Here is a 25,867-nt window from a genome sequence, read left to right as displayed (position 1 = left end):
CATTATATGAAATAACTCACTTATAAACCAATGCGCTTTTTGTTTTCTTGTGTCTCTCCGCACAATCAAAATCAGCACAAGAATGTACCATATTAATATTTAAATATATCTCTAAAACACTTTTGAAACATACAAACTAAAACACTTTTGAAACATACAAACATACAAACTAAACTCGATGAAAAAACGAATTGTTCCTACGCGAGCTGTCAGCTAAGAAAAAGTTGAAACTTAATGTTGCAAAAACAAGCAGAATAGATTCGATATGATATTCATTTTCAATGCTGAATAAACCAATAAATTGTGATATGGGTACTTCATTTTCCTGAGAAAATGAACGATCAGTTAAAATTTTCTGTAATTATTCATTAATTTATTTTTAAGAATAAAGCCAGCAAACAAATGAATATACAATAATGAGATCGCTCGAATTCACGAATTGAGCATAAAAATGGACACTAATATTTGCCTTGATAACTGATATAGTACAAAAGTTATATCTAAATATGATTCTAAATAGAATTAAACGAGCTGCATTTTCAAATGGTTTTCGATTGCTCATTAACCCTAATAAAATAAATCAATTATGCATTCATGCCACCCACCAAAAATAAGGAATTCAACGTTACTGTTATATTAGCCATATTGTCATCCAGGCAGCCAGCGCCCCCTGTAGAGTATGCGACAATGTTCTCTTTCTAGTGTCAATGGTTTCCACAAACTTTGTATTATTGTTAAAATAATTTCAAAATGAATGTTGAGCTTAGTTTTGTTAAAGCTGACTGGTAGGTCCCCTTTTTTTGTATGACATTCATTTCAGACTTTGTCTTTTATCGAAGGATGAAAAGTTTTGATTTAATTTTTATTTCATCTCGGCCAAGGAGCAGTATGGTGACTGAAAAGTGAAGCAAAAATATGTATAGTGAAATGTAGAATTACTCCAGAACATATCAATCCAAAAATAAACTGAAAAAATATGTTTCGGAATGTAAACTAATGACACGGAATATGCAGCGGAATATGTTTCAAAATTGGTACCCGCCGAGACCTACCTTTTACAGAAAACTTTCTTTAATTAGATAATTGTAACAGTTGTATTCACACTGAGTGGGCAACAATAACAACAAAAATGGCGTCTGTCAAATTGGATCATCAGATCTGTGATTGGATATTGAAAACCAATACACTTGGCAACTCCGCTCCAGACACGGTCAATTTTATTGGTCAAGAGACACGCGGCCAATTTAAATTCTTGCTTTTCGAATTTTCCTTTTTCCTGCAGAGATTTCGGGACCGATTAGGCTTGATAAGTATATAATATACCCCTAACTCGATCAGTCTATAAGCAAACCAGTATCATTTTTCATAACATGAAACAAGTCCATTTCAAATCTTCTTGAGTATCTTATGGATTCTTGTGATTAGACCATTTCATTAAACCGAATCACTTCCAAGTTATTTGTGTACTCAAACGTTTATTTTCTGATAACGTTTCAATAATACTTTTCTTTTGGGGCGGTAAGTCCCGGTTTCCAGTTGTATCAACCTGAATGATATTTACGTCCAGGAAAGTATATATTGAACGTGATGGAAATTGAAAGAATGGTGAACAGCGTCACATTAACGTCATGAAGAATATGTTCAAGAAAAAAAATAACTTACCAGTGTATCATTCACGACATTACTCACATGTCACCGCTTCTCGCAATATTTATATTCAATAATCTTGTTATGCTAACAACCATGTTCATTATCTGAAACTAATTCGAATCCAACGCTAAATAACCTAGACAATATATTCCATAACACATACTTTTCTACAGGCAAAAAATTCGTTTGCCTTTTGGGGAACGGAAAAAATATTTCTTCAACTGAATCTGCATACGTGACAGAATATTAGATTTATAACTTGGGAGTTTAAATGTTGCTTTCTGTCATGGACTAATGATAGTAATATTTGATATTGATAACTTTAATTTTCAACTATTTGCTCGATTCATATTTTCATTACCATAATAATAATATCATCATTGAAATAATATTGATGAAAGGTAGAACTGTGACACCTCTGGCGTAAAATGAATCCAGAACAAGTTCTGTTCCCAAACACCAGAATTGCAACACTTTCTCGACGCACGTTTCACTAACCAAGTTGGCGGCATCAGAAGATGAAGTGATGAATATTCGAATCATAACAATAACCGTAAAACATCTTAGAACGAACGTCTTTCAAATGATAATCATAATCACATACAGGTCATTATTTTCATTGAATCGACATTTTAATCGACTCAAAGAGATGTTCAAAGATGATGTTTAGAGTTTCACCAAACATTTAGTACGAGAAAAATAATTCACATATTATAGACTTTAAGATAACGATCATAAATACATAATTTATAAAACGTTTCATGAAGTATCAAAGTAGTAGATCTCCTTGCCTTCTTGAAATTATGTCTTCAATATTTATTCAGAATAACGTTAGTTTGAATTCACATAATTGAAGATTACAATAATAATTAAAAAACAAAACTCTTATCAGCTTGTAGAAAATGATCTAATATGAAACATATTCATCATGCACAATGTTTTATCAAATATTTTAATCATTTCAATTCACTACAAATGTTTTACGAAAATTGTAATATAATCGATATTTTGCGAAGAAAATGCTTTTTCTGGGTCAGTTTAAAAAAAAATCTGTTTTTCCTTTAATCAGCTGTCGCCCCCATACAAACGACAGCTCTCAGAAGTTGAGAAACTTGTACGAGCTAAGGACTAACGGGGTCTTACCTTTTAACGTGTGATTCCTAACACGGTTGAGACCACAGAACTGATATGGGCCTGTGCTCTTGATTCCGGTTTCTGTTTCCTACTACTATAGTAGGGGAGCCCACGATGCAAAATGGGGATTTACTCGAACGTCATGAAGACATATTAGGTTGCAAAACTTAGATAATGAGAAAAAAAAGTTATATAATATATACCTTTTCATCGGTGGGGGAAGCGGCTATAGATTTTCAAATATGTAAAAAAATACTGTTGCATGGACATACTCGAGCGCGTCAGATATTGATAGCATCAATGTCCTACGTATTTTTAATAATGTTCGTAAGTTAATCTGATCGTTTGCATGATGCGGGTGGTTGTACGTAAGGGTTAAAAGTGAAAAGAAAAAAAATTAATCGAGCGCGTTAGATTTTCTAAGGGAGTGTTAAATGCAACAAAAAAAGCTCTCATTCCATAATCTGACGATTTCGATCTAACGCAAACTCGCGGTCATGATTATAATGTGCAAAAAAAATTCGCCATTTTGAAATACTCAAGCGCGTCAGATTAAGATATATATCGTTCATGTTTATGTTCTAGACGTGCTGTCTCATAATCTGACGATTATCTAGAGGGATTCGCCTAATCTGACGAAAAAAATGTATTTCATTCATTTTTACTAAATCATTGAACTTAATCAATTGAAAAGCTCAGGAAATAGCATGCCAAAAAATAAGTTTATGTTTTCTAAGTAGAATACTTGTATTTATAAGAAAATAATTTAAAAAAAAAGCTCAAAAAAATTAAATTTTTTATAATCAAATGATTGATTAATCATCATCTTCATCGTCTTCACGAACGAGTCTCTGTGATCAGCTGTGCTGGCGTCATGGCAACATAATTCAGAGTTGGGACGGTGTGAAAGACTTATAGAGAGAGAAAAAGTGAAAGAGGAATAGAAACTCGGAGAGGGAAATATAGGTATTACACAGCTGCACGCATTAGACTTTATCGACGAATTTTTGTTATTTCGAGTTGCGGAAATCGTCAGATTATATATTTTTCATTCTCCTTGAATTATTTCCTTCACAATAAAAAAAAATCGTCTACGCTCGAGAATGTCGAAATGACGTTATTTTTTTACAACTTTGCTGCCCTCCCCTTTCTTTACGCCACTCTCAAATTGTCAGATTACTGGAATATACACTTTTTAGCATGTAATTAACTCACCCAACCTCGAGAATTTCTGATGATCAATTGTTTTTACTAATTTGATCCTTTATACTTCACGGGCTCATATTTGGTGGAGGTACTTAACCGGGTACAATGTATCCCCCTGTATATTGCTCTGTCGCGCTTTAGTAAATCCCGAAATCCCCCCTTGGGCTCCCCTATTACTAGGAGGTTGTTAAACCACATTGGAAAAATTGAACAATTCAAAAAAGTGTGTGCGATTGCTGATATCAAAATTTTTCATATTTATTCCACCTTATTAGCTATTAGATAGATACTAGCCCAATTCAAACTCATCATGAAATCTGTATGATATATTTTTCTTTGTTTCAGGTGAGTTTCCTCCCGTGATCTTTTCTCAATTGGATCTCATATTTGCATTTTATATTCGGTAAGAAATACGAAATTGTTTTATATTTTCTAAACTTGTAAAATGAGTGAATGAAATATTGTTGATGAATGAGATCAATTTATCAATCTGGTAAAACCTGGTAAAATCTGTTTTTCCGATAACCAGTTATGGTTCCCCTATGAACGGCAACCCTCAAACGTCGAAACTTCAGCGAGCTGAGGATTAACGACGTTCTACCTTTCAACGAGCGGATCCAAACAAGTCAATAATTGCAGAACATTTCGAAACTTACGCAAAAGAAATATAAATTATGAATCTGTATTCAATGAATTCAGATTCAACAACCCTATTAGTAAGTAACTCACCTCTTTATTATAAACATTGCAGTTCAATCTAAACTGATACCGAACCGACACACAAACATTTTGAAGAGTCTCTAAACATTTCTCAATTATTTCTATCGCCCAGAAGTTTTTTTAAAAATCAGTATTCCTACCAGGCCAATGATTCTCAATCTCGAATAAACTCGTGGGGGTGAAACAGGTGATGCTAATATTTCAGAAATGAACCTCGTCACATAGTTAACTGAAACTTTGTGTATGTGAATGTAAGAAATCTGAAATTTCGTCTGAAATATTTTTATTGGCCTTGTAACATATGGTACAGAAATTGAAAAAGGTCTGAATTGTGGAATTTGAGTTCTTAACCGAGAAATCCTCGTAAAATCCCACTTAGCTGTCATCAGTTTAATGACTACGGTAGATCATATTCTGTCAACAGTGTAACATCTACGGGTTTTAATATTTTAATATATATATATATATATATATATATATATATATATATATATATATATATATATATATATATTGCAGTATTTTATTATTCATATGAGTCACGAAAAGGATTTGAAGCTTTATATCTCCTATTTAATTATCAGCGAGCGCTTTCGACAGCTGGTCGTGCTGTCATCATCTAGGCTCTAGTCAAACTTGTTTGAGTAGAGAAATTTACTAATGTACCGCTGATTTCTCATGGAACAATAAGCAAAATAGAGAAGCAGTTTCGCGAACTTGGTCATGTGGGGCAGATAAAAAAAGCAGCTGCCGATGTAATGATTGATGAACTCAAAAATAACCGCGAAGGGTTATTAGCGGAGGAACAATTAGGTATAATTATATTTTATGTAATATATGAATATATTTCAAAAAGGTTACTAAAGAGTTCAAGTTTACACGTCTAGGGCAGAATTGAGATCACTGGGAAGTCTTGCTTCTTGTCTTTCATAATAAAAAACTGGGCACTCCAGGATAATGTGTTTCACACTGTTGATCACACCACAAATATCACACTCTGCAGCATCTTCTTTCTTCATAAGGTGTTGGTGTGTTAGTCTTGTGTGTCCGATTCTGAGGCGAGTAAGAATGACTTGATGTCTTCGTTGGGCTGATTGGTAGTTCTGGAAGCGCATGTAGGGATTTATCTCACGTAATTTATTTGATTCCATGGCCATCCATATTTCTTTCCAAGTGTTCGCTATTAGTTTCTTTATGATTTTAAAGTAATGTGAGTGGGGAATTTGTTCAAACAATGTTGCGGAGGGAGTAACTAACATTGCGAGCGACTGCATCGGCTTTCTCATTGCCTCTGATTCCAGTATGGGAAGGTATCCAGATTAGTTTAATACATTTTTGGTTCTGCATTAGCTTGGATACCATTTCCTTTACACGAAGAAGTATTAAATTGTTTGGGTATAACTGTCTGATTCCATGAATTGCGCTGAGGGAATCGGTGATAACAACAGAGTTGCCTTCCAGTCTTTCACAGTGTGCTATGGCTTGATCGTGTATAATTAAGTAAGCATGCTCCGTATATTTTGTGATGACGGCTGCTCCCACACAATCTATAGATTTCGAAGCATCTGTGTACAGGCGACTGCATTCCTTGTAGTTGGAGATTATTTCAGAGAAATTGTTTCGGATAAAACTTGGTGTGATAATATATCATTTTTCCTGCGAGCGGAGAATTGGGTGTTACAGGATGGGATCTTTATGGTCCATGGTGGTGGAGAGCAGAAACCAAGTGACATGACATTATTAGGGACTACAGGATTATTAGGAATTTTTGAAAGTTTTTCATCGAGTGGTAACCTTCATTACTTTGATCGAAGAGAAGGCGAAATCTGTTACTGAAGGTATTGAGATAGCCGGGTTGTTTATATTATCAGGGATTCTTGCAGCATTCATATATTCACGGCAAAGATCAATAGGCTGTTCTCCTGTTTCGATAAGTAAATTTTCAACTGGACTACTGCGGTATGCTTCTTTTTATGGGGATATGTAAAGAGCAATGTGTACAAAACTAAATGACCTAGAAGAACGAAGAACATTTACTTCGTTAACATCCATAGTTTCATTTTCGCATCCTACATTTCATTACGTTTTGCATTGCATTTTAGTTTTTGAATGTATTTTATCGAATTTTGGTAACCACATGATTTTAATTTATTTTATCTTGATTGTTGCAATGATTTTGAAAGCGATAACATTTTTTAATAGATAATGAATAGACCTTTCGAACGATATATCACAAAAATTTATTTTCCAATAAAAAAATTGGGGGTTATACTCGTCATTCGAAGGGGGTTGAAGGTAGGGGTGGCATTTTTACGTTGTAGACTATCAAATTTTAGTTTACATTCGATGTGTTTTGGGATTTGGTTAAATTATGTACCGTAACCGAAATAATGAATTTATTTCATTTCTCTTTTACACACTGTATATTGTTGATAGTATTATAAGAATCGAACCAGCACAAAATAATCTTTTATTTTGTGAAACGCGACTAAAAAATGATGATACTAATTTTGTGTATGTACATTATTAGTTTCATCAGTTAATCCTATTGCACTCGGCGAGTGCATCGGCTTGAGACATGGGGGTTGAGCAAACCGGCCATCGGATGCCTGCTTCCACGTAGCCCCGCTGGATTCGGGAATGACAGAATCACTTGTGGTTCTGTTATTCCCTAACTGAATGGCATTCCAACGATGGCTAAATCCTAAGGTGTGTGTATCCGTGCCGAGAGAATTAATGACACTGAGCCTATCAGCTGTCTCTACGGAACCTTCGAGATACCGGGCGCCCTCTCGTCGTAGCATCGCCTGGTCACGGTAATGCGGGGCTCTGCCGTGACTGACTTTCTTTCCCTAGCTACTCGTGGGACCTTTATGGACAAAGTAAACTTGAAAAATTATTTCTGGCGCTAAGTCTATAAAGATGGATGTCGAGCTTACGACTCCAACTGACCTCCCTGTAAACTTAGATCAGAAGCGATTCTACAGAGAAGATGTATGTCGAGTTTACGACTCCAACTGATCTTCCTGTAAAATTTAATCCAGGAGCGAGTCTACAGAGGATATGGATGTCGAGTTTACGACTCCAAATGACCTCCCTGTAAATTTAGTTCAGGTACGAGTCTCCAGAGGAGATGGATGTCGAGTTTACGACTTCTACGGGCCTCCCTGTTAATTTAGTTCGGGAGCGAGTCTACAGAGGAGATGGATGTCGAGTTTACGACTCCAACGGACCTCTCTGTAAATTCAGTTCAGGAGAGAGTCTACAGAGGAGATGGATGTCGAGTTAATGACTCCACCTGACCTTCCTGTAAATTTAGTTCAAGAGTGAGTCTATAGAGGAGATGGATGTCGAATTTACTACTCCAACGGACCTCACTGTAAATTTAGTTCAGGAGCGAGTCTACAGAGGAGATAGATGTCGAGTTTACGACTCCAATTGACCTCCCTGTAAATTTAGTTCAGGAGCGAGAGCTGCGGCGTACGCAGGATCTGTCTCAGGTGAGGGAACTAACCCTCCATGAACAGGTTAGCAAACGTTTGCGCTCAAGTGAGGTTTCCCCAAAACCAGTGGCGAAAAAACCCTGCACGGCTTTTGCACGTCAGCTACACCTGACGCACAATTTGCACAATTTGTGCAAAAACCCTCATATGGGAAGGTTGTCGTGGGTATCAAGGTGGGAATCTTGCAACTTGACTACCCGATCACCTCATTAACAGAGCCTGCCCCGCTGGGGACTGAATCAGGTCTTTAGAGTTCGGCAGAGCCGTACTCTTACACCATCTGACCTGAAATACCACTCACCATATATAAACTAATCAGCTTCGTTAAGAATCTGGGTTTGTTTGGCCGAGTGAGAATGGGTGTGAGCCACAATAAACCCTTGCGTGTCGCGGTGGAGGGTCGAATAGGCCCACTCACTTTGGACCCAACCTAACCTAATCCTATAAAAGTAACATTTGGCTTATGGTAGCTATATCTAATATATGTTAATTAATTTAATTAATAAATAGCCTTCCCTTGCATAAAAAAATATAAATATACATAAAATTCAAGTTTTTCGCGAGTTAAACAATTTCAATATAAAATACTTCACTTTAGATTAGTTTGAGTTATCACTTCCGTTGGGTGTTCCGAGACACGCGTTTCAAGTGCCTTTCCCATTTCTTCAACTATTACTATTTCATTGGCACTTATTCCGATAGTTTCCAAAACTCAAAGTTTTCTAATGACCTATATTTTTCTTTTAATTTTATTTCTTTTCCAGAATCCACAGGAATTTATTCCCCCTCGCATTCAAGTGTTAGAATTGGATCAGGTGTCGAATGTAGGGTTATAATAAAATATTCCGTTGAAACAACGAAAACGTACCACACTTCTAATTTGATTTAGTCCCTTTTGTGTATTTGTGAAATGCACCCCAATGCTGAAAGAGGATCAAAAAATGAGAATGGAAGTACCCTTATAAAATGTGTATAACATAGACACTTCAATATACTCTAACTTAATAAATAAGCGACGAACGCGCTGCTTCTAACTTTCCATTTTCATTTTTCAATTTACTTTTCACCGCTGAGGATACTTTGTATCAGGAAGAAAATCAATTTTGAGTTATCGGCGAATTGGAAAACCAGTTCTTTGTGTTCGCTTGCCTTAAGTGGCTCTCAGAGACAGGTAGTTTTAATAAGAATGTAGAGAATATATAAAGGAGAAACAAATACTTTTTTGATGCGTTTGACTGAATTTTTTGTTGTATATTTATGGGAAACGTTACAAAGGTTGAGTCACTGAAAAAGTTTGGATAAACACCAAGAAACAATGAAAGTATAGAGCTATGAACTAATCATCAATTACTGTGAATGAAAAACAATCAGCTGGAAAATGAATTGAATCGAAATGAATCATAGTAATTTTTTTCATGATATTGCTATTTTCCATGATTTGTTAACTATTTCCTGCCAAAAATGAAATATGAATTTGGTGTGAATTTTATCGACGGGTGTGAAGTTATCCACATTCACAAAGTACACTGAGAAAAAAATATCGCATTATTATTTTTTCATTTATCGACACTGCACACCTACCATTTTCCAATACGATACGCTTATTGACTGAATTAGTGAAAAAACAGAACCGTTCTAGTTTATTAAACTGTCTGAAGGGGTGAAAATAGGGTGGAAATATTTTAAAAAATCTTAACATGAAAAATGGACTTTGTACACCTACAAAATTGAGATATGTTATTCCCGATGATATATTCGACAGAAAAAACTTCTCGTCATACTTTTCCAGGCCGTCTGAGGGGGTGAGAATAGGGTGGAAAGTTGAAAAAATCGTATTTTCGAAAATTGAATGTGTACACCTACAAGTTTGAGATATGTTATCCATATTGATCTATTCGACAGAAAAAAACTTCATGTCATAGTTTTCCAGGCGTTCTGAGGGGGTAAAATGGGGTGGAAACTTGAAAAAATCATATATTCAAAAATTAGGGTTGTACACCTAGAAGATTGAGATATGTTATTCCTGATACCCGAAAAACTTCACGTTATAGTTTTCCAGGCCGTCCAAGGGGGTGAAAATGGGGTGGAAACTTGAAAAAATCATATTCAAATAGATCGAATAGATCATGATAGATAATATATCTCAAATTTGTAGGTGCAGACATTCAATTTTCAAAGATACGATTTTTTCAATTTTCCACCCCATTTTCACCCCCTCAGACGGCCTGGAAAACTATGACGTGAAGTTTTTTCTGTCGAGTAGATCATCGAGAATAACATATCTCAATTTTGTAGGTGTATAAAGTCGATTTTTCATGTTACGATTTTTTTAAATATTTCCATCCTATTTTCACCCCTTCAGACAGTTCAATAAACTAGGACGATTCTGTTTATTTACTAATTCAGTCATTCATATTGAAAAATGGTAGGTGTGCAGAGTCGGTAAATGAAAAAATTATAATGTGATATTTTTTTCTCAGTGTACTTTGTGGATGTGGATAACTTCACACCCGTATTTTATCGTGGTTTCTTTCGAATTGGAGTATAACTCACGAACTTTTTCAGCTATAAAGCAAGAAGGATAATTTTTATTCTGGAGAGAACACCTAGTTTTGTTTTGGTATTTTCCTTTTAGCGTAGGGATGTGTTATGAATGAATTTCATCTTTCCTTTTTTCGCAAGACGATATTCGAAAAAACCAGAGTTATTTTCTGGAAGAGAAAAAAGTGTTTGTAAAGAAGACTTCCTTCAAGTGTTCTTCCTGAAACTGTCGTAAGCAATATTCTGAGAACAGACCGAGATTTATGTTATTGGGTTTTTTTCAGGAGTTCTTACATTGAACTTGAAAATTGAGAAATAAAACTTTCCATGTTTTCCTAAGTTTAATTTTCCAATTTCATTGATGAATTTGTACCACTACATCCATCAATCTATTATATTCAATTATTTTGTTTAGTATACGTTTTCACTATAGTTCTTATAGTTATCATCGTTTCACTCCTGTCATTCGTAATGTCATGACATATTTTACTGATTCACAAGTGATGCATCTCTCGCTTTTTGTGACTATGGATCTGTTTTTATATGACTAAAAAATCTACACTGTGATAAAACTCAATATCGATCACTTGGGTCATTTTAGCATCTGCCTCTCATCATTCTCACCATCTGTTACTTTACCGAGTGACTTTTCTTGCAATCGACTTTCCGCAAGTATGTACACAAGCAAATTCTCTTTACTGTGAAACTGTAATTGACATGGTCTGTATGCACTAGTCATAACTATCGGCATTCTACTCTGCATTGTTAACTAGGAATCCCTGTGGATTTGTTTTTTTTTCAGATGCAGATTGAAGTACAATAACTATACTGTACTTTCTCTTCATAGAGCAGTATGGAGTCTTTCACTGAACATCCTCATCCACTAGTCATCAGACTAGTGGACGTGGCAACACTATGAAATTCATTTCCAGACAATTGCGACGCTGGTACCTAACAGAGGTATCTGTGGTATAAATAAGGACAACATTGTATGTATATTTAGTTTCATCTTCCTCTTGAAGATGATTACTTGGTTATTGAAACAAGTGTCGAGGTGTTGAAAATAACGTTTTGGTGTACGGATAGAACTCCAGTAATATTCAAGATAGAGTATGGTATACCTCAGAGAACCAGTTCTGGGCCCTACCTCATTCAATACCTTCAAAACTGACTTTCCATCAATAAAAACTGTTCATAATAGAAGTTATCCACTATAATCTCAGAAATTACTTTTTATTCAACATTCCACTGCAAATCCAGTAAGGCTCTGTTCAACTCACTGAATATCTCAAAATGTGGAAACCAGTATATCATTCACCCTGAAAACAAGGTGAAATATCTAGACTCAAATCTGAAATAGAATGATCATATAAACTTTGTATGCGAAAAGCTTCGAATGATATTACAAAAGTTCAGATTATTTAAAAATAAAGTAACGTACCAACAAATGAAAATTTCACATCAATGATAATGATAATCGGGTAAAACCTGAAACTAGTCGTAGAAATGAAATAACTAGTGGAAACTAGACAAACGTATTTTAATTCATTTTTCATTAAAGTGATCATGAATTTCCACAAATAAACAAGTCATCAATCACACATATTATTATTCGTCCCCTGAAGGGTTGTTGGGAAGATTCCTGAGGCTGCTAATCTCTAAAAACCAAAATATCCTTCAGATGCTATTTACTCAGACTCTCACGTATTTGACATTCGACAGCTGTTTTATTACCTATAATACGAATATAAAGTTCCACCGTAGAAAAAGACAATCCTCCCTACCTAGTCATACCTATAGTTCCCGCCAGAAACACCACTATAGTATATCATCAATACACAAATCTTTGGAAAAATGTTCATTCACATACACAGGGTGTTTCCTAACTACGCTACGAAACGTCTGAGTGATCCGTTATGTTGTTCCAATAAAAAAAGTTCGTATGAACATAATATGTGTTGGATATGACAGGATATGCTTTAAGGGACTATCGTATATTGAAACACGTGTAGCGGTTCTGCAAACTTTTTTGTGAAATTTTCACAATGGGTGAAAAAATACTTTTAAATAGTGTAAATTTTCACGGCCAGATTTCATTATAAATAATTGCCCCTTCTTTCTGATTGCAATTATTTTTGTGTTTTTGCATTTCTATTGACTGTCTATATAGCCTTGACTTAGTAGATCTGGTTAGCTTCAAACGCGATGATCTGAGTATCCTTACTTAAAAACGGCCTACACACGTTACGATTTTTCGTACTGCTTGCAGTACGATATGAATTGGTACTGCCGCAGTAACGATGAATCGTAACGTGTGTAGGCAAATTGGGTGTTTTGCAGTATGCAGTCGTCGAATCGTTCGCAGTACGGAGCTTCAATAAAATATCGTATCAACGGTCGTGTCTGGGGTGGGGGTTGTTGACAAGTTGGAACGTGTGGAGCTCATTGCTGCGGCAGTTACGATTTTATATCGTTTAAAGCAAATCATTCAGGGAAAAGGGTTTCATATATTTCATATCATTATAATGGATATGAAAAATAAGACGTTCTGAAAAGAGTTTATTGTTGTATATAAAGAAAACAGCTGCCTGTGGGATGTAAAATCAAAAGATTACGCGAATGAAAAGAAAATAAATTCAAGTTACGATATTTTATTTGCAAAATTTAAACAGTTGTTCCCAAACGAATCTGAAGAAGTGATGAAAAAGAAAATAAACAATATAAGAACTTCCTTCAGACGTGACTTTTGAAAGATGTAGGCCGCTTCAGTACATCCTCGTTACTGCTGACTTGTAGGTATGCCCCAGGCGAAAATTCATTTTATGATCTTAGAGAGCCTTAAAGATGTTCCTGTAGTGTTTGTGTTTTGTCTTGAAAAATAGGGGATGCTCTTAGTAGTGTTTTTATCGCATTCTCTAAATTTCAAGTTGGCTCAATACATGGCAAAAATTTTCTCCCATATCAGTAAATGATCGTTATTGTGTCATCATACATCAGTCAAGTCAAGATTTATTCATCATTTTTAACACGTCACATTTTACACAGGATTTTTGATATATCATCACTGACAACACATGTTACACAAAAATATTATTTTCATACTCTTCCTGGGAGTAAAATCAATCTGTTACCAGAAGGACTTCTTTCTAGAATTTCAGAAAATTTGTTTCACTTCTGATGCTCTGTAGTGAGTTGAAATATTTTGCCCCGGCATAAAGTGGCAAATCTTTGTACTCGTTACGGATTATTTTTTCTTGGTGGAAGTCGTTTCTCCGTCTCGTTTGATAAAAGTGAATTTCCTCATTTCGTGTTAGCGTATTAACGTAGCTTAATATTTTGTAGAGATAAATACTTGGTTATGTGAATTTTTTTGTCTTGGAATGTTTACTTAAAAGATTCTCTGTATTTGAGATAAGAAAGTCATCTAATGAAATATTTGTGCATTATAAAGATTCTTTTCATTTCTGATTAGTGTCCCCAAATGGTAATATCTACATCAAACTCCTATTTGTCCTAGGCCATATATCCAAGAATTATGTTTTGAAAAGTTCAATTTCAAGCAAAATACGTTTTTTTTTTAGAGAAATGCAGAAATATCCGACAATTCATTGTTAAGTTGTGTTCCAAGAAATTTTGTATATTCTGTTTTTTTGAAACCTAGATTTATTTGGAGAGGATGTTAACACTTACTTGAAAATTTAATAAATGTTGTATTATTTTCATTATTTATTAAATAATTGTTTCTTCACCACCATTCGAATTCACTGATTACTAATTTCGTTTAATTTTCAATTTCATCTAGATCTGCGGACGTCAAATTGATTGTTTTGTTATCGGCATATATAAAAACTGGACCCTCTTTTATTTTTTATTTTTTTACGGGCACACAAAGATAAACATTAATTATCTCTTGTTTGAAGGTGATTGACAATGTTTCATGATGAATTTCACTAGTTCGGACTTCCATTGTCTACTATATAAAATTATTTGAAACCCCTGAAACAACTAAAAAAAATAATTAAAAATGAATAGCTGAAAATGACAATTATATTAAGCAAAATAAACCTGAAATTAAATAATAGTGAAATAAAATACAAGTAAAAATAGAACAATTTAATGAATAAAAATAAAGAAATGAAAAAAGAAAATAAAAATACAAAGTGGAGAGATTCCAAGTCACGTTACCTCACAACAGTTCGATTGTTAGTATCTATAATCGTCTTCGGGTGATGACTGGACTGATTCCTCCGAGAGATGACTATTTATAGGTCGTTCGAGTACTTTCATTTATCTCCGCTTCCCATTTTCCGCTTCACTGGTTCCGTGGGAGATGACCGTTTTGACGGGAGTTGGCTTGATGATGGGTTTCCATATGTTGCGTATTTCTACGCTGGCTTGGCTGAATACGTTGTTGTACAACAAGTATGCGGCTTCTTTGAATTTTCTCCTAAACCAATGTTCCTCTCTGTGCAAGATCTCAGCCTGGGACCACTCGATGTTGTGTTGATGGGTCCAAACATGGTCTGCTATTCCTGATTTGCTGGTTTCCCCTCGCTGTGTGTGTCTATTGTGCTCGGCAAGCCGAAACATTCAATGGCCTCTTTCATTTTGCTTAGTATAATTGTTATTTTCAGCTATTCATTTTCAATTCTTCTTTTTTAGTTGTTTCAGGGATTTCAAATATTTTTATATAGTAGAAAATGGAAGTCCGAACTAGTGAAATTCATTAATCATCTCCTATCATTACACAAACCAAGAATGCAAATTTGACATTACAATATTTTTTTCGTTAATGTAGATGAATATCAGACGCTACTGACACTTTGGTAGCTGAACACAAAACGACAGATTTGAAATGGCAGCGGTCTTCACTCGAATCACGAAACGGGCAGTAATGAAATTTACCATAGAGTTGAAACTCTAACGGAAATGGTTTGATAAAACACGATATACATTATATGCATGCTCTCAGTGCAAACACATTTTCAATTAACGACCGGATCAACGTCCATAATATCCTACGACCCCTTAGCTATCTTTTCCGGAAACTTCGAGCGCTTCATACGAAAATCGCATTGAAATCTTCGTGGTAGGCCCCTTCAAGCGATATACGTGTCCATTCTTCTTGCTAATCACTCATATTAAGGATAACGAGCAAGGATCCCCGGAATCACGATCCACCAGACCGTCATGCAATATGCTAATGGCCTCTTCTTGCGCTGACCGAACTTCCGCAGACGAAAGCTGGCCATTCCATCGCTTATCGGGAAGAGACTATCGATCCGCCGCCATTCAGTTTGTTCGATTATCTGTCGATAGTTGGGGTGGAATCATTCAGCTGTATGTTCTCTTCAAGCTATGTAATTTATAGCGTGTTTTACAACGTTGAAGCTCTCAATTAAGATGTCAGATAACATTAATGTTATTTTACTTTTATCGTAAGTAACGTGTGAGTATGATGTTGGGTTCTTATACGCAAGAATTTCCTCATAAATATTCTAATTACAAAATTGTTTGGAAAATGTTAGAGGGTATTTGTAATGAATATAATAATAAACGACGACTTCATTACTTCCAAATATTGAATGAAAAGAATACATATACAGGGTGTAACTGAATAAGTGTAAAACATTCAAAGAGGTGATTCCTCATCGAAAAAAAGATAGGATATTTCATATAAAGAAACTTCATTGGAGCATCCCTTGTTAAGATACAGCCCCTTAAAGGGGGTACATAAAATTTGTATAATTTTTTTCACAAGCACTGGGAAAGTTACAATATTGAAATTGACCTGACGTTTTGTACTACCAAAAAGACACTCAGGCAGTAATTTATTTGGTTTACCCCATGGTTGTAAGGGGTGGAAAACGCAACCCCTAAAATTTATTTCCAATGTAACATTTTGTCTTATTATTTGTTTACCATTCAAAAATTTATTTCCGATAGCCTGTTTCATTCTAAACAAAAAATGTACCACCACTTACGTACTACTACAGAGATACATCATCATAAATGCGAACTGGATTTTGTAGTTAGTATCTTCATTAAACGATTGAAGGGTAATAAACAAAAATAATTTATTCATAACAAAACACACAACATGAAGAAATCATAGTAAATGTTCAATATGCCTACCTTCAGACATTACGCATGCGTCTAGATGTCGGCGCATTGAGCCACGTATTCGCTCAAATATTCCTGGAGTCTCTCTGATTACCCTGCACGTGGTTTCTCAAGTCCTCCACATCGCGAACAGGAGTACGATAAAACAAATGCTGTAAATGGCCCCAAATAGAGAAATCGAGAATATTGAGATCCGGGGATCGGGCCAGTTCTGTGGTCCTCCTCGACCTATCTACTGATTTGCATTTGTTCCAGTTAAATGCTGACGTGCTACTTGACTAAAATGGGCAGGAGCCCTATCATGCATGAAAAACATATCCCTTCTGACGCCCAAAGGAACTTCCTCCAGCAGTACTGGATACATTTCTCTTAAAAATTGTACGTATGCCTCACCATTTAATCGAGGAGGTAGAAAATGAGGCCCCATTGAATCATCCCCAATAACTCCGAGCCACACGTTAAGAGAAAACTGTGAATTCTATCGTCTTCAGAAAGTCACAATTTCTTTCAATCCTTTCCAGCATCTAATTGCAAAATTCAAGACGGTTCGGAAAGTCTCGCGGTAACAGTGGCTATACTCGTTGCAGATGGTGAGGGTATAAGAGTTGTTCCTTTAAAATTTGAAATACTGTCATATGATCAACATTTAGCTGGGAAGCAATCTTTCTAGTACTGGTAGTAGGTTGTTCTTCAATCAAATTAAGTACTGCTTCCTCAAGCTGTGATGTTCGTACTTCTTGATGGCGACCACAATCCTGCGTTCTTTTGTCGAATTAACCATATTCTCGTAATCATTGATGTTCAGCATATCTTCTAGAAGCTTCTAACTCATTCCCCTGCGACAGACCGTAAACGTAATGCATATCAGCCATTTCCTCATTTGTGTATGCCATTTTAATAACAAGTGAATTATTAAAGTAAGAAATTAAGAACAGAACAACAGCACACAATTAGTTGGGAAAGAAAGTTTTTGGCTTTCTACTACTCCATCTGATACAAAAAAATGGATGAGAGAATCTTCCAAAGAAAGGAAGGAATAATCAATTTGAAAATAAATAACTCTATACATGGATGTGTAGATCATGCAAAGAAGTAACTTTCAGACACAAACTGAAAGAAAGTCCTCCTGAAACAGCTACTTTCATATAAACATTGAATTACACGAAAGAAAAAATTCTTTCGAAACAAATACTTCTATATGAACACTGAATTATACAGAAGATACTTTCCTCTATTCAGTTTGATTATCGAACATTCGTGGAGGAATAAGAATCAGATATCATTCACATGAGTTCTACTTTGAATGAATGGTAATAAATTGTACTCACATGGAACACTGTCACCCTAACTGGTATACACGTGTTTCGCCTTAAGACACTTGCCCTAAGGCTCTTCAGTACCAAATTGGATAACATTATAGAAAATACACACACTTCATTCATGAATTACGATTTTGAATGTCACGGAATAAGCTTGATCTGCTTATGTCATCGATGACATATACATATACACGTGTATACCAGTTAGGGTGACAGTGTTCCATGTGAGTACAATTTATTACCATTCATTCAAAGTAGGACTCATGTGAATGATATCTGATTCTTATTCCTCCACGAATGTTCGATAACCAAACTGAATAGAGGAAAGTATCTTCTGTATAATTCAGTGTTCATATAGAAGTATTTGTTTCGAAAGAATTTTTTCTTTCGTGTAATTCAATGTTTATATGAAAGTAGCTGTTTCAGGAGGACTTTCTTTCAGTTTGTGTCTGAAAGTTACTTCTTTGCATGATCTACACATCCATGTATAGAGTTATTTATTTTCAAATTGATTATTCCTTCCTTTCTTTGGAAGATTCTCTCATCCATTTTTTTGTATCAGATGGAGTAGTAGAAAGCCAAAAACTTTCTTTCCCAAAAAATTAATCACTCCTAAAAATATAACCCTTTCAAATCACACAATTAGTATTAATTCAATTTCGAAAATTCACAAACTGACAGCGTCATACCAATTTAATTGTCACTATCGCTAATAGCGACCTACTAGATAGATTAGTTTCGTATTTTCTCATTTATGACGATGTATCTCTGTAGTTGTTCGTAAAATAATTTTTTGCAGCGAACTGGTTTAGGTATTTTGGGCAAAAAACCCCAGAGCCATTTTTTGTTCAAAATGAAAATCGGAAATGAATTTTCAAATGGTTAACAAATAATAAGACAAAAAGTTATTTTGGAAATACATTTTAGGGGTTGCGTTTTCCACCATGAGGTAAACCAAATAAATTTCTGGCAAAGTGTCTTTTTGGTAGTACAAAACGTCAAGGTAATTTCAATATTGTGACTTTTTTAGTGCTGGGGAAAAAATTGTTATACAAATTTTATGTACCCCTTTTAAGGTGCTGTATCTCAAAGAAGGGATGCTCCAATGAAATTTCTTTATATGAAAGATCCTATCTTTTTTTCGATGAGGAATCACCACCTTGAATGATTTATACTTATTCAGTTACACCTTGTATAATGTGAATTTTCCCCAACGCAAAAAACAAAGTTCAGTTTATAAGATGATATATAAAATCAGCTCATAAACTTTTCTTCCACTCAACCTTAAGTATATCGCTAGGTGTGTTAATGAATGTTGAACAATTACAGCTATTTCTAGTCTGATTTCTATCGTACGTATATCAGGATTGCATTGAAAACAAGTATTTCTTATAGGCCTTCTTGAATCATCACAAATTATAGGATTTGAACATGGTAGGGACCTAATTGTATATTGAACATATTTGAGAAGTATAACTACGCCTGAATATTTCTAATTTGAAGATTGGCGGTGAAAGGGTTCTCTTATAACGGACATTTAGATTATATATGATTGTAGGATCGATGGATGATTTTTTTGTGCAAATATGAGGGGGTTTTATCGAAAATAATTTATTCGAAAAAGAACAGCAGCATGAAATCTACTTCTATTGCTCATTATTAGCCAACCATTATCTTTCAGTTTGTGTGAAATATGTTCTCTTCTGCGAATAGCAATGAGTTTTGTACTTTTTGTATTTTTATTTGATATTGGCTCGACAGGAATGGACATTAGAGTAGGTACATCTGCATAATCAAATATGGACGGAATTAATGACTCACAGAAATTTGATTTTATATGAATAGGGAGGAAATATTTATTGCCATATAGTTTCAAGACTGAAGTATGCACTTTGAATAAGCTTATTCATGTATTTTCTAAATTTTAAATTAGAGTCCAATATTATACCTAAACTTTTGGCTTCTCTTACGTTTTGAAGTACTTCATTTTTTATTACAATATTTACACTATCAGAAATCTCATCTTGTGTGTTGCTGTTGACAAAAAGAATAACATTAAATTTAATGCAATTGATACTAAGACAGTGATCCTCTGTAACTTCAAGTTCTTCATTTATAAGGTCACATGCCTCCAGTACTGTACTGGGATGATAACTATAATAAATTAGAGTATCATCCGCATACAAGCGTCGTAAATTATAAATCTGACGAGTTTTCACTAGGCAGGAAGTATATATAGCAAAAATCAATGGTCCCAAACTGGAACCCTGAGGTTCTCCGCATTTCAAATCCATATAATTGGAGGAATGCCCATCAACTGAAATAATTGGATTATGACTTCGAAGGTATAATGCCATGAGATTCCTAGCATTATTCGACAGTCCTATGTAATGTAGAATTTCAAGCAACAGATTATATTTGACAGTATCAAAAGCTCTGCTAAAATCTATCAAGACCAAAACAGTGCCCTCAACTTAGTCTGACGTTCGAACAATCGAAATCGAAAAATCAACCATGCCAAAACTACAATCTATTATTGTGAACCTCCTATGTTTTTTTTTGGTCCCTTGGGAGCTGTCTGACTTGTCCATTTAGTCCAAGTCTCCAGAAAACACTGCACTGCAGCCTCTTGGGCTTATTGCGTTTTACCTCCTATGTTACTAATTCGAAGGTTCTTAATGATTATTCAAAGAAACATGTGATACGCTTGTTCTAATTTAACTTACTAATTATCTTCTTAAAAAAGCTGTTGATGTAGTTGAATGCGATACGGGTGGAATTTGTGATTTTTAATTATTCTTTAGATACTCTGTCTGCTTATTCCAGTTGTTTCATATATTTTCAGTTGACTTGTGTGACTATGTATTCATTTTCTTCATTTCTAGTAACCGGTTTTTGCCGTTCTTACATATTATAAGATACACTGCCTGTTCTTCGGAAAAGCTGCAAGAACTTTTCCAAAGAACGCTTGTTAGGATAATTCCTGTTAGGATACCTTTGGGCATATATAAACAGTTTTCTTCACACTCACCGATTATCAAAATTATATCAATTCGTTCTTCCTGGGTTCTCATTTTACATTATTTCAAAATGACAATAATTTTAATCCAGTTAAAACAATTATAATGGTTTGATTAACAAATTGTGTCACTGTCAAATACTTTTTGTTTCATAATAATAATTAACGTCATCTAGGCCAGAGCCTACTATTATTGAAAAAATAGTAGAATAGGTTTTATAGGCAATCGTAAATGTATGATTTTATTGACCTCATATTATAATTTTGGTATTTATTCCACTATGAAGTCTAATATATTTGCTAAGAAACAAGCGTGTTTCATTTTAAAGATAAAAAAATTACTCATAAGTAAAATATAAAAACGCCTTTTGTGTAAAAGGCAGAAGAGATAGGTATAGGGAACCCTAATATAGTTTTAAAGGGAATCCACTTTTGCGTCAAATTACGCCACCAAATACGGGGTGGGGTGTTCCATTCAACTTTAAGAAGTTGTCTAATTAAATGTGTGTCCAAATTTTGAGACAATTTATTTCGCCACTCGGAATAATATTGCATTAAAAATGTCATGTGGTAGTCAACTTTGACCTTTTAGCTTAGCAGTACATTTAATCACGAGCAGCTCGTTACACGTTACAGGGTGAAACCAATTTTTAAATTATGGTCTGTATTTTAAAATTTCTCGAAATTTCTCAGAAACGGTCAGTTTTAAGAATGGGAAATATAATAGTAACGCACCTACATTTTTTTTTACTATCTGAAAATATAAGAAATATAGGGTGTTCTCAGAAAAACTATAACTTTGGTATATAACTTTTTTGGGAGCATATTCCAAAATAATTTTGGAATATGCTCCTCATGGACCCATATATACTAGTGCTGAGAGTTTTTCCCTTACTCTCTTCATTTCTCGTAGAAATACCGAGGCGAATGTGGTGGGTATATATAGATTTTTGATTGACAAATCTAAAGTAAATGGAACTTCACACGTTCAAGCCAGTCTCTATATACCTACACAGTAGGTTTACTGGACTGACGCCTATCAGAAAACAACTACTCCCCTGGCTAATACCACGAAGGACGTTGGATTATATCCGACAGGCGTCAGTGCAGAAATTTTCACAGAAAATGTCCTGCATATGCAATTGGCAATACAACTGAAAGAGTCGATCTTCAATTATGAAACGGACACACTTGCAGACCGGTTTCGGGCTTATTAGCCACTCATCAGTGCAAGATAGTGACCATCATCGACCTAAAGTCAATGATATTCCACAATTGAAAATCGGAATTCCTTCAGAGTATTTCATTCCTCTTCCAACGTTGAAGCGAACATCACAAAATGTCGCTCCATCTAGTCGGATATAATCCAACGCCCTTCGTGGTATTAGCCAGGAGAGTAGTTGTTTTCTGATAGGCGTCACTCCATTAAACCTACTGTGTAGGTATATAGAGACTGGCTTGAACGTTTGAAGTTCCATTTACTTTCGATTTGTTTACGGCCAGTCTTCAAGCATAGCCCACTGACTAATAAGAAAGTTTTTGATTGACGACTGAAGATGGTATGTGGAAGGTAGGGACTAACGGGACTTTCAGTAAGTTTGTTTTTTGAACGTGTTTTACTGAAAGTCCCGTGTTAGTCCATTAGGTGAGTTGAGACTGGCCTGAACTTATTGTTCTCTACAAACGAAGGTGCAGGTGTTCATAATGATCATCAACTTCAATTCTTTTGAGTAGGTTCTGCTGGTTTCATCATTCAGGAGTGAGATTGTAACGGTCTAAATTTACTTGTAAATATTGTAGATATTGTTCGTTTATTTACTATGGAATCGACAGAATTGTCATTTATTGATGACGAACTTTTCGTCACAGCTAGGGACACATCTGGTTTGTCAGTGTGCCCAACCTACATTTTCAAAGAAGTTGTTACGTTTCAATTTAGCACTAGATCAAACTGCTCTTATGTGACCTTTCAAAAACACTACCTTACCTTTTAAGATCTTTATTCAGAGGATATTAACAATGTAATTCAGTTACAAGTTCATTTTATTCATTTAACATCATAGTAATGGGAATCTTCCGTTCCATAGAAAACCATACCTGAAATGTATAAGAATAAATGTATGCTCCCTGACTAACTGCTTGACCAGTACTTACGCATTCTCCTATTGCCAATCGACGTTGGAGATCCGAAATTCCTCGCTAGGTTGAAATAGTTGTTATTGTTTGTTTCTCAGTTTTCTTCACCTATCATTTTTTTCAGCCGTTGTCTGCCTTATTCCCTATACCTTTCCGAGAATATTTCTTGCATAGATTGTTATTCATCACTTCCAGAAGGTTTACTGACATATTAGAGCCATATCGCCTGAAAAACAATATTAGTTACCTCTGGGTTTCTGAATACTGTTTGATATTTTCGGTAAATAATCTGAATAATACGAATGCTCTAATATTTGTACTGAAAGGGAAGGATGTGGCGACTTACCTTGTATGTTTCTATTCCATCGCATGAATAAGGATTGGTAAATAGTTGAAAATAGGTTGGAACAATATATTTTGTAAATATTCGTAACAAGGTTAAGAGACAGCTGTTGGTTGACATCTGCCGAACTTTCGTAGTATCGTTCCGTCGACTTACACCGAACTAGTTCTACAGTTGTTCACGGGTGGAGGATTTATCGGTTACTCAAGTTGTCAAGGGTTGTTTTAGGGTTGCATTGCTTTGAGAAGGAGTTTTGATGGGTTATGGACTTGTTGATATTGTCTCAAGTGGCTGTGGAGGAATTGATAGATGTATGATGTTGTGCACAGCGCCCCCTTGGTGCTTGTAGTGTAGATTGGATGCACTGTGGCAACAACTGGTTAGCTGTCAGATGTGGCAGTCGCTTAGTATTTGGAAGTTAGCCTTCGGTGAGCTTGGTTCGGAGTTCAAAGGGTACCATCAGACTGATTGTAGGATATATTTGGTTGTATTTGTGCCATCCTTCACGGGGATTATTTCTACAAGTCAGGATTGTATAGTGGAAGACTGATTGGTCATTTTGGTGTGGATATTTGCAGTCTGAAACTTAAGCTCTTTTGAGGATTTGTGGTGGTTACCGAACTCGTGCCAGGTGGAAGGATTTCCGAAATTAGGTATGTCTGAATCACTGTCGCATCTCTCATGTGATCTTAGCTATGATATCACTTCTTCAATTCTACAACCTTCGTTTCTCGTCTCTAGATTCATAAGAAACAGAAGGCCCTCAGTCACTCATCAAGTCCCAGTAGGACTTCCGTGCAGAGCACCGCACACGAAGAAACGTATAGAAAACCCCTTGGCCAGGGTAAGAATTTTACCATTAAATGTGTTTTTGATGAGTTTAGTAATTTCTGGTTCCATCGTTATATCTCAAATGAATATTAGTATTGAAGAGAGGTTTCAACACTCATTCAATTTTCTTGATTTTTACGGGTCATATGGTTATACAGGGCACCCAAAAATATACTCTTGTTATCTTGCTACTTTGCTAAATGAAAATATACCAGGGGTATTGATTAGTCAAATAGTCCTATTGAATGGGGGTTGAATCTCACCTTGTTTTTATCTGATTCTGATTGAGAATTTTCTTCCGTAGGGTTTTTCTGCTTTTTTTTGTCTTCGTCAAGGGTTCCTGTTTTCCTTTATTTTCTTTCTGGATCTTATTTGGTGATCCATTACTGGTCCAGCTTGTCGTGCCCTACAGGGTGATCTATCTTGGTGGTGCTACAGGGTGATCCATCTCCGCCGTACTACAGGGTGATCCACCGGTGCTACAGGGTGATCTATCTTGGTGGTGCTACAGGGTGATCCATCTCCGGTGCTACAGGGTGATCCATCTCCGCCATACTACAGGGTAGCCTAACACCATATACCGGGTGGCCCAAAAGGAGCACGCAAGTTATAATTGATTTATTTGAAAATTTGTGCTATACTGAGATATTTAAATAATTGTTTGCCCTTCTGTTTATTGATACCTGTTTGATATAGTGTTTGTTTATCGTTTATTGATTAAGAGTTTGTTTATTGATACCTGACTGACATAGATATTTGTGAAACGGAAATTGAGGTATATTCTTCCTTTCACGATTGCTGATTGACACCGATGCGCCTACGCCTGAGCTCACGCGACGCAAACGAGTTTGTCTTACCATCCGATACTAGTATTTACGATTTCACCTACTCAATTTTCGTGGTAGTTTTACTCGACGTATTGTAGTTTTTTTTGAGCGTCGTTACTACCGTAATTTATGGCTGATTGAATTCGTGGTTAGATACACCGCGCTCTTGTATGGACATTTGAACATCGCGTAGTAGTGTGAATATTGCATTGTTGTCTTAGAAGCGTTGTTGGTTAATCCATGTAAGTTAGGATTACTGAATAAATCATATTGGGGATCTTTATCTTTTATTTCCAATATTAATTGGTAAGTTATTGATATTGTGAGTTACTTAGGGTATCTGGAGGATTAAATTTACCTGGCGCCCATTAAGATCTATTTGAAATTTGCTAAGTTGTTTAACCCACTCCCGTCTCCACTGTTTAGCTTAGCCGCGGATACCCATCTGTCTTATTTGTTACCGACAGATGATTTAGTCTCCTCTTGTGGTTTGTGAGGTGACAAATTGTCAATTT

At 35.4% G+C, this 25,867-nt stretch overlaps 2 long non-coding RNA genes across 2 annotated transcripts in view; both read left to right on the top strand.

Moving 5' to 3' along the window:
* The window catches only part of LOC141481028 (uncharacterized), a 338,121-nt gene extending 328,867 nt beyond the window's left edge, over positions 1 to 9,254 (top strand). Inside the window, exons 2-3 of the long non-coding RNA XR_012464705.1 lie at positions 4,336 to 4,393; positions 8,978 to 9,254. This is a non-coding gene — a long non-coding RNA (uncharacterized lncRNA). The remainder of the gene's footprint in view (positions 1 to 4,335; positions 4,394 to 8,977) is intronic.
* Positions 9,255 to 22,742: 13,488 nt separating this feature from the next.
* Positions 22,743 to 25,236, top strand: LOC141481024 (uncharacterized). Its single transcript, XR_012464702.1, has 2 exons — positions 22,743 to 24,347; positions 24,436 to 25,236. It is a non-coding gene; the product is annotated as an uncharacterized lncRNA (long non-coding RNA).
* The last annotated feature ends 631 nt before the right edge of the window (positions 25,237 to 25,867 follow it).

Source organism: Leptinotarsa decemlineata, unplaced genomic scaffold (genome assembly GCF_025532065.1).
Source record: "Leptinotarsa decemlineata unplaced genomic scaffold, Ldec_3_MD MMD2_tig00000035_RagTag_RagTag, whole genome shotgun sequence".
In the NCBI taxonomy this organism is placed as follows: Eukaryota; Metazoa; Arthropoda; class Insecta; order Coleoptera; family Chrysomelidae; genus Leptinotarsa; species Leptinotarsa decemlineata.
The sequence above is the reverse complement of the archived record's forward strand: the minus strand, read 5'-3'. Positions and strand labels throughout refer to the sequence as shown.